We start from the raw sequence: 9,656 nt of genomic DNA on the forward strand, positions 1-9,656 counted from the left end.
CCCGGGGCAGCCCCCACCACTCTCCCCAGGAAGGATCTGGTCTAAAATAGCATCAGGGTCAAGGTTGAGAAACCTGCTTAAAAGCAGCGCTTGAAAAATAAAACAGAACAGAAAGAGTGCACCCATATACTGAGGTTAAGTACAGTTTTCATGAAGCTTTTATTTCAATTATTTGTATATGTAATTCTGGTCTCCATAAGAATTACTTGGGGCACTTGATAAAAATGCAGATGCTTAGAGCACAGGATTCCTGGAGCCCCTCCCTGTTACCTCCCACAAACCAACCAGAAGAAAATCACATACCCTGCAGCCTCACCCCAAATTTTGCCTATAAAATCTTTTCCCTGAAAATCATCGGGAGTTTGGGGGTTTTGAGCACAAGCCACCCATTCTCCTTGCTTGACCCTGCAATAAACCTTTCTCTGATATTAAAAAAAAAAAAATCAGATGCCTGGATTTCCCATCCAAAATTCTGATGGTGAGTCTGGAGCAAAATTCAAGAATCTGGATTTTTAACAAGTACCCCCTGAGACCCTGGTTCTGGTGGATCATGGACTTGGCTTTGAGAAACACTGGAATAGATGCCCTTGAGGTTAGGTGGCCAGAGGCTAAGTGACCAACTTAATAAGGATTTGAGGTTTTCTTTATGCAGGGCAACACATGAAGTGTTTCACATACATTACCTCGTTTAATCTGTCACATTGTAAAGGTTCCCTCATTAATGCATTAAACAGAATCATTAACATTTGTTTATTTTATATCAGTGGAAGAGTCATGATTGCATCTTTTTAAATGATCCTTTAATGACAATTTAACAAGTTTCAGATACCTTAAGATATTTTGGGGACCTCAAGAAGAGTGGAATTTGTCCAAATTTTAAGTAGTACAGGTGAAATCTGGGGGAGAAAGCTCATTGGGCACGGCTTTAGTACCTTGGGGTAACAAATACCAGACTTTTAGAAATCCAATCTGAGGTTCCTCACAGAAACTTCCAGCAAAACAAACTCAAGAAGGCCTATGAGGTGAATTAGCATGCCTGCTGCACCTATGTAAATAATCAGGCCCGATCTTACTGGACCAGCCTTATTTCATGCAAAAAATATCTTTCACTGAGATTATGAGGCCAAAGGGAAAATTTGTGCTTCAATGGAGACCTGGGTTTTGTCTAGAACACAACCTTTCAGGTTATACGATTCTAGCCTGTTGTTGCCTTTGAGCTACTTCTGCAGCTCTGCACAGATAACGGAACAAGGTAAAATAATTCTATTCTGTAGACACGTTCTCTCTTTCTTGCCATGTAAATAAATACAGATAAGTAAGTAACTTCTCCGGTTTTGCCTCCATTTGCACATTCATGTGAATATTCCTAATCTACAGTCTTCCAGAATCTTTTTTGGAGTCTCCTGAAAACTGGTTGTAAGATCTTACTGCTTCCTTGATTGATGAGTTAAGTAAAAGCTTGCACACGTGTTCATTTAGTATCTGTATGAAAGAGTTTTATTTTCTTTGTTTTGGTCTAAGCCTCTGCTTTTCAAATCTCCCTGGTCATTGCTCTTAAAATCTTTGGGTTCCAGGCAGCAATTTTAAAAATTACATAGGAAATAAGCAATCTGCATTGTGTGTAACAGAAGTGAGCATTATTTTATGAAACTTCTATTGGCAATACATTTATATATTTGTTCTAGGTGGATTTAAATGTATTTTTTAATTTTTGGATGATCATTGTTTTGAGGTAAATACTTGGGCCCTAATGTGTTTTTTCATAATATTCCATTTCTACTCAGTAAAGATTTATTGAGTTGGCTAGGATATTTTTAAGTCAGGCAGATGTAAATGGAAAGTAGGAGAGCCTCACAGTTTACAGTTGGTCACTCTCTTATGCTGTTTCCCCTCCCCCAAAATTGAGGTACAGAGCAATCTGACTGCAATACTCAGATTGCCTGCTCTAATAAACCCAACACCCAAGACACACACAATATTACAAACTGTTAGGTGCCTCTCAGACACCAGTGGGTCCAAGCCCTAAGATCCTGAAAGGCAGAGCCTCACTCAGCAGCTGATGGCGGATCAACAGAATTACCTTCATACACAAGAGTGAGAACCACCATCACTGTCCGCCAACACCGTCGTTAGCGCTGACTTGCAGGGTGGGAGACCTGGGGCAAATCCCATCACTTCTCTGGGCTGATTTCATCTGTGAAACAGGAAAAGTGGCAAATGAGACACTGTATGTGAAATTCTTCCATAAACTGTGAATCATCATGTAAGAACAAGGAGTACTTTGTCCAGGCCCAGCAGAGGTTCTGAATAGTGGAAGGGGGAGGAGCGAATATCCTGATGTTTGAAAAAGCTCCTGGATGATTCCAAAAGCTGCCCCGCCCCCCATCCCCAGCAAGCTATGAAAATTAGAGGTGCACACTGATTGGCTCATGGACCCTCCTACCATTATGTGCAAAGTCTCTGAGTGTGCATACAGGCATTAGTCCTGGGAGAGGTGAAGGTGGCAGTGATCTCCCTAAAGATTAAGAATTCTATTCCAGGGACTTTCCTGGTGGCGCAGTGGTTAGGAATCCGCCTGCCAGTGCAGGGGACAGGGTTTGAGCCCTGGTCCAGGAAGATCCCACATGCCGCGGAGCAACTGAGACTGTGCGCCACAATTACTGAGCCTGCGCTCTGGAGCCCGCAAGCCACAACTACTGAACCCGCGTGCCTAGAGCCGGTGCTCCAAAACAAGAGAAGCCACTGCAATGAGAAGCCCGCGCACCGCCACGAAGAGTAGCCCCCGCTCACCGCAACTAGAGAAAGCCCGCCCGCAGCAATGAAGACCCAAGGCAGCCAAAAATAAATAAATAAAATAAAATAAAATAAAAATTCTATTCCAAAGCAGGGCTTCTCAACCTCGGCACCACTGTCATTTTGCACCAGATAATTCTTTGTTGTGGGGGGTTGTCCCGTGAAATGAAGGATGTTTAGCAGCATCCCTGGCCTCTGCCTGCGAGATGCCAGTAGCAGCCACCAAATCCTGACAACCAACATTGCTGCATGTCCCTTGAGAACCACTGCTCCAAAGCAACTTAGAGGCAGAGGACACAGAAAGGGAGATTCCAGCTAATAGTACTCCCAGCCCCAGATCCCCCAACGCCCATAGAGCAGAATCGTGGCTATTTCCACGCCTCCCATATCAGGCCTAATTCATCCCCACATCTCTGGGCACCTGGCCACACCATCTTCCACGCCTTCCCACCCCACATTACCTCAAGGCTTCGATACCCACCACCTCCTAAATGGCTTTTCTGCCCGGCATCCGGCTGTTCCGATTCTCCCTATGCAGTGCTGAGTTCCTAAAGCTGAAACATTTCCCTCTCCAATAAAAGTAGTGTCCGTCTCCGTTATAAACGCTCTATAATCTAGCCTCCACATACGAACTCTTCCCCAAGTCCAGCTAGGAGCTTTTGGGAAGAGGAACAAGGTAAACCTGCCTGAATCACACGAAGTCCTGGAGATGATTTTGGCCCCGAAAAGCATTAATGTCAAAATAATAAAAATATACCCTTTCTTTGGAATTGAAGTTTACACGTTATTATCTGTTATTGGACCTCTGCATCCTCCAAAGGCATGGGGTAACGGAAGTGAAAGACTGGTCATTAAAGCAAGGGCTTCAAACTGTGGTCAGACTCATTAGGTCCTGAAATCAGTTTAACGGGTTAGCAACAGACTTTTGGAATGGAAAGAACAGAATAGAATAGAATAGGACAGGATAGGATAGGTTGGAATTAGAACCCACGTAGAGTAGATCTGGCTGCGTCATGTGAGGTTGGGGTAAAAATCTCCCTTTAAACTTATCGCTCAGTAATCTGCATCTACAGGCGTGTAAAATACATTTCTCACTGTAGGTTGAGTCAAAAAAGTTTGAAAGCCCCAACAGGTAATCTACATATTCAGCAGTGGAAGCAGGTGTAACAACAGCAAAAAGTGCAAGGTCACTGGGACCTCCAGAGGCACAAAGACTGGATGGGGCTGGGGTGAATGCCAGGGCGGGGGCAGTACTGGGTGGGGCGGACGGTCAAGGAAAGGCAAATCCATGTGGGGCTCTCTGACTTGGGGTGTCAGGGCTCAGTCCCGGGGTCGGGTGGGTGGAGGGGGTGAGGAAGAGCGAGGAGAAAGGAGGCTGCGAATTGCAGATGAAGGACAAGGAGGCGGCCTGAGCGCCGGGACGCAGACTCCGGGGACACCCCCCTCCACAGCATCAGCAGTCCTGGGGACCCCCGGGAGAGCCCGGCTGGGGGCGCGGCCACGCCGAGTGACCCGAGACCCTCCCTGACCCGCTGGGGCCCGTCCTCACCGGGCACTGGCCGGGCGGCGACGGCAGCGGGGCCCTCCCTCTCCGGAGACCGAGCCGCGGCGGGTCCTCTGGCCTCGGGCCGCCGAAGTCACAGGCGCCGACCTCGCGGCCCAGGCCCCTCCGGCCACTGCAACCCGGGTGCCCACTCCCCGCCCCCACCTGCCCTCTCGGGAGCGAGCTCCGTGCCGCGCGCGCCGCCCCGCTGGCCGTAGGGAGCGCGCACGGCCCCGCGGGGGAGCCGGCCTCTAGGAGCGCACTAGAGGGTTCCTAGCAAGCATGCGCAGCGGGGCCGCGGGGAGCCCATTCTCTGGGCAAACCCCACTTCTCCGGGTCTTCCGCGCGCCGTGCCTAGCTGGCGGCCGGACCAATCGGCGCTGGGAGGCGGGGCCAGGGCTGGCGAAAGAGGCGGGGCAAGCTCAGGATTGGGCGGCGGCAGCCGGGGACCGAGCTTTGATCTGACCTAAGGCTTGGACGGCGAGTTGGGTGGTGCCTACGGGGCGGTGGACCCTCAGAGAAAAAGAGAGTTGGGGGGCTTGAGACCCCCAGACCTGATCCAGGATTTGACTCAGCGCACTGAGCGGAAGCGGTCATTTTTTTTTTTTTTTTTTTTGCGGTACGCGGGCCTCTCACTTGTGGCCTCTCCCGTTGCGGAGCACAGGCTCCGGACGCACAGGCTCAGCGGCCATGGCTCACGAGCCTAGCCGCTCCGCGGCATGTGGGATCTTCCCGGACCGGGGCACGAACCCGTGTCCCCTGCATCGGCAGGCAGACTCTCTATCACTGCGCCACCAGGGAAGCCCGGAAGCGGTCATTTAAAAATTTATTTTATTTTATTTATTTTTTATACAGCAGGTTCTTATTAGTTATCTGTTTTATACATATTAGTGTATATATGTCAATCCCAATCTCCCAATTCATCCCACCCCCACCCCACCCCACCCCCACGCCTCTGCCACTTTCCCCCCTTGGTGTCCATACGTTTGTTCTCTACATCTGTGTCTCTATTTCTGCCGGGCAAACCGTTTCAATCTGTGACATTTTTCTAGGTTCCTCGTATATGCGTTAATATACGATATTTGTTTTTCTCTTTCTGACTTACTACGGAAGCGGTCATTTAAATGCATCATTAGGCCCTTCACTTTCGTTAGCCAGCGGAAGGAAATTTCCTATGGACTTCATAGAAACTAAAATGACCTACCCCAAAGCTGGGTCAATTTGATTCAAACTAAATAATGATAATAACAGATTATAACTGAGTAAAATAAGAAGCCATGATCGATAGTGATGTAAATAAGTAAATGGGGAGATGGGAAAGCTCTTAAAGTAGAATGCCAACTAATAAATGCAGAAGGAAGGATGCGGAAAATCACCCTTTGGCGACCATCGTAAGTAATAATTGATTCGGGCAAAAATTATCAATGGCCGCTAAGACCGGAGGGTGGAAGTTTAACAAGGAAATAGTATTTACATATTCCCAAAGTACATATTTCCCCACAATACATTTATTAATTCAAGAGGAAAAATATGAATTTGACAGTAGGCAAATGGTTCTCAAAGTGTAGTCTGGGGTTCCTGGAAGTCCCTGTGGGATATTCCAAAGGTTACATGATGTGTAACAGGTTGAATGCCAAAGCACAGATGACAACTTGTAGTCCTCCATTAAGCCTACATTAAAGAGATTTGCAAAAAAAAAAAAAAAAGAACAACACCATTCTTATAAAATTTCTTTGTTTTGGAAAATATAATGATTTTCATAAAAATATGTTATGCTAACACATAAAGGGTTTATTATTGTATCTTTTGGTAACAGATTTATTGGATATAACTCACATACCATACAGTTCACCCATTTAAAGTGTACCAATTGAATGGTTTTTAATAGATTCACAGAGATGCGGACATCACCACACTCAGTTTTAGAACGATTTCATCACTCCAAAAGAAAACTTTAGCGATCACCCCCAAGTCCCCCATCCTCCCACACTAAGCAACTATTAATCTTTCTGTCTCTATAGATTTGCATATTCTGGACATTTCATTTAAACGGAATCATACAATCATATCTTCTGTGTCTGGCTTCTTTCACTTAGCATAGTGTTTTCAGAGTCCATCCATGTTGTAGCATGCCAGTAGTATTTCATTCTTTTTATCATCAAATAGTATTGCACTGTATGGATATACCCCAATTTGTTTATCCATTCATCTGTTGACTGACGTTTGCATTGTTTCCAATTTTTGGATACTATGACTAATGCTTCTGTGAACATTATGTGCAAATTTGTGTGGACAGATGTTTTCAATTCTTTTGGGTATACACCTGGGATTGGATTTGCTGGGTCGATGTTTAACCGTTTGAGGAATTGCTAGATTGTTTTCCACAGGGTCTGCTCCATTTTACATTCCCACCAGCAGTGTGTGAGGGTTCCAATTTCTCCACATCCCTGTCAACAGTTGTTATTATCTGTCTTTCTGATTACAACCATGCTAATGGATATGAAGTGGCATTTCATTGTGGTTTTGATTTGCATTTCCCTGATAGCTGATGATGCTGATCCTCTTCTCAAGTGCTTATTTGACATTTGCATATCTTCTTTGGAGAAATGTCTATTCAGATCCTTTGCCCATTTTAAAATTGAGTTGTCATTTTATTATTAAGCCTAAAAATTCTCTATATTTATATTCTAGATACACGTCCTTTGTCAGATATATGATTTACAAAAACTTTCTCCCATTCTGTGGGTTGTCTTTTCACTTTATTGCTCCCAGTTAAGATGGTGTCCTTTGAAGCACAAAAGTTCTTAATTTTGATGATGTCCAATTTATGTTTTTTCTTTTGTTGCTTGTGCTTTTGATGTCACATCTAAGAAATCACTGCCTAATCCAAGTTCACAAAGATTTACCTGTATGTATTCTAAAAAGTTTTATAGTTTAGTTCTTACATTTGGGACTTAGACCCATTTTGAGTTGTTGCTGTTGTTGTTGTTTTTAATGGGCAAAGTAGGGCTCTGATTTCATTCTTTTGCATATGGATATCTGAGTTGTGCCATTTGTTGAAAAGACTGTTCTTTCCTCTCTGTGATTATTTTGGCTCCCCTGTTGAAAAACAATTAACCATAAATGTGAGGGTTTATTTCTGGACTCTCAATTCTATCCATGGGTCTGTGTTTATTTTGTGCCAGCACCACACTGACTCAATTACTGTTGGTTTGCGGTAAGTTTTGAAATCAGAGAGTGTGAATTCTCCAACTTCGTTCTTTCCCTTTTGTTTTGGGTCCCTTGAGTTTCCAGTTGTCACCTTTCTTGTCAATCTTTTTGAAAATGAATCTTCTTTTAAATTTTACATCATTGCAAACACACTCCATGGCAATTATTTTCAAGTATTCCTGCTTTTTCCACCTAACTGTATATTGTAAAACTCCCCCCCCCATATTATAACCCTATTTACATATGGCTGGCTACATAGTTCAGTTATTTTCCTATTAGACACTAGTTTCTTTTTTTTATAGACAAATGTATTTTATAAGATGCCCAGATCTCATTTTTTCCATCATAATACATCATATAAATTCAGGGGAAACATTTAAACGTTTTTCAGATCACATGATCTGATATAGAATTTCTAACCAGAAGAATCCTCCAACTCAATCTGAAGAAAAAAAAATTTGTTTAAGCATTTTTAAATTAATTAATTTAGTTTTGGCTGCGTTGGGTCTTCGTTGCTGCGTGAGGGCTTTCTCTAGTTGTGGTGAGCGGGGGCCACGCTTCATTGTGGTGTGCGGGCTTCTCATCGTGGTGGCTTCTCTTGTTGTGGAACACGGGGTCTAAGAGCGCGGGCTTCAGCAGTTGCGGCACGTGGGCTCAGCAGTTATGGACACGTTTCTAAATTTCACTATTGCTGCTGTGGCTGGCTTCATTCCTAACTTTTGGGGAACGTGGGTGAAAAGTATATGGGAATGCTTTGTACACTTGCAGTTTTTCTGTAGGTGTGAAATTATGTCAAAATAAAACGTCAGAAAAAAAAAAATCTGCCCCTTTGAGGGGATTCCGTGCGGGGAAAGCATCTTTTTCTGCACTGGTCCAACCCTTGCCCATCTATCCAGCCCTCGCCCATCGGTCCAGCCCCCACTCACAGCGCACAATCACTGCACACTTATTCTTTGATCACCCTGCGCGGTGGGGACCGGGATTGCTCTGGCGCGGGGAGCTGCGGGGCCTGGGGGCTGCTTTCCTGGACACTTGGCGGGTGGCGACCGGAGCGGCCCAGCATCCTCCGAGCGGACACCCGCCCTGCCTCTCGCCTGCCCAAGCGCGACGCCGCCGCCGCCTTCCCTCCTGCAGGGTGCCCTGGGCCCTCTGCTCACCGCGACCCTCCGCAGCCCCGCGGACTCCTCCCTCCGCCCGCCCCCCTTTGCCCAGCCGGAGCCCCCAGTCTCCCAGTTGGCAAAGTGAAGACGCTGCTCCTCTCTAGAAAACGCCACTACCCTGACACCCCTGCCCTCCGCCTTCCTCCTCTCGCTCTAAAGCTGCTGCTGGAAGTCCCCGCCGCGCCCCTGCCCCTGGGCTCCAGGCAGGTGCAGGTCCAGGTCCCATGGGGCCCTCCCGCCCGCTCCGCATTTCCACATTCTCCGCATCCTCCGTCGAATCCCCTCCTTCCCGCGTTCTCCCGCCCCCTTTCCCATCCTTGTTTTCAGTCCTCCGCCTCCCACTGCCTCACCCTCCGCGCCTTCCTCTCGCACCTACGCTCCGCCCAACTCCGACTGCGCGCTCTGGGTCCCCGCACCTCTGCCCCTGCCTGAACTCCGAGTGCCGTACCCCATCCGCACCCTGCGCCTCTCCGCCCACTCCCCTGCCAGGTCTCCACCCTGGGCACCTTAGGGGCCCAAGTCCACAAAGACCCCTGCCGTGGTGGCGTTGAGCTTACGTTATGGGGGGTGGGTTGGGGAGAAGCAATAGATAATAATAAACGATGAGTCACATGGTCTCTTAGAAGAGGTACTTGCTGTGTGGGGCAATCAGATAGGGAGGAGGAGGGGCTGCGACTTGTGTTGGAGTGTATGTTTGAGGATGACGAGGAGTACGGATCTCACCCGCATTCTTCGGATAGCCGGCCATCTGCCGGATTGTCACTGAGGAATCCTCCCTGACCCCTGCAGAAGGCAAGTTAGAGCCTGTGCCCGGGCCTCAGAGGGCCTGGGTGGACGTCCGGAATCTGCTGGCCTGACGGCGTCCGCGCGCGCCTCCTCCCGGCCTCCAGGAGAATCAGGCACACTGAGCCTGTCGGCGGCGGGGGCGGGGGTGGGGGTGGGGGGTGGGG

The 9,656-nt window shown here is 47.3% G+C and overlaps 1 protein-coding gene across 5 annotated transcripts in view; it reads right to left on the bottom strand.

Moving 5' to 3' along the window:
• Positions 1-4,534, bottom strand: part of FLYWCH1 (FLYWCH-type zinc finger 1) — a 29,486-nt gene extending 24,952 nt beyond the window's left edge. For all 5 annotated transcript variants that reach the window (XM_081255280.1, XM_081255283.1, XM_081255281.1 and 2 more), the window contains exons 1-2: positions 4,343-4,534; positions 2,081-2,194 (exon numbers count right to left, since the gene is read on the bottom strand). The gene's annotated coding sequence lies outside the window, so the exon portion shown is untranslated. The remainder of the gene's footprint in view (positions 1-2,080; positions 2,195-4,342) is intronic.
• Positions 4,535-9,656: the final 5,122 nt, after the last annotated feature.

This window comes from Mesoplodon bidens (assembly GCF_964165515.1).
Source record: "Mesoplodon bidens genome assembly, chromosome: 15".
NCBI classification, from domain to species: Eukaryota; Metazoa; Chordata; class Mammalia; order Artiodactyla; family Ziphiidae; genus Mesoplodon; species Mesoplodon bidens.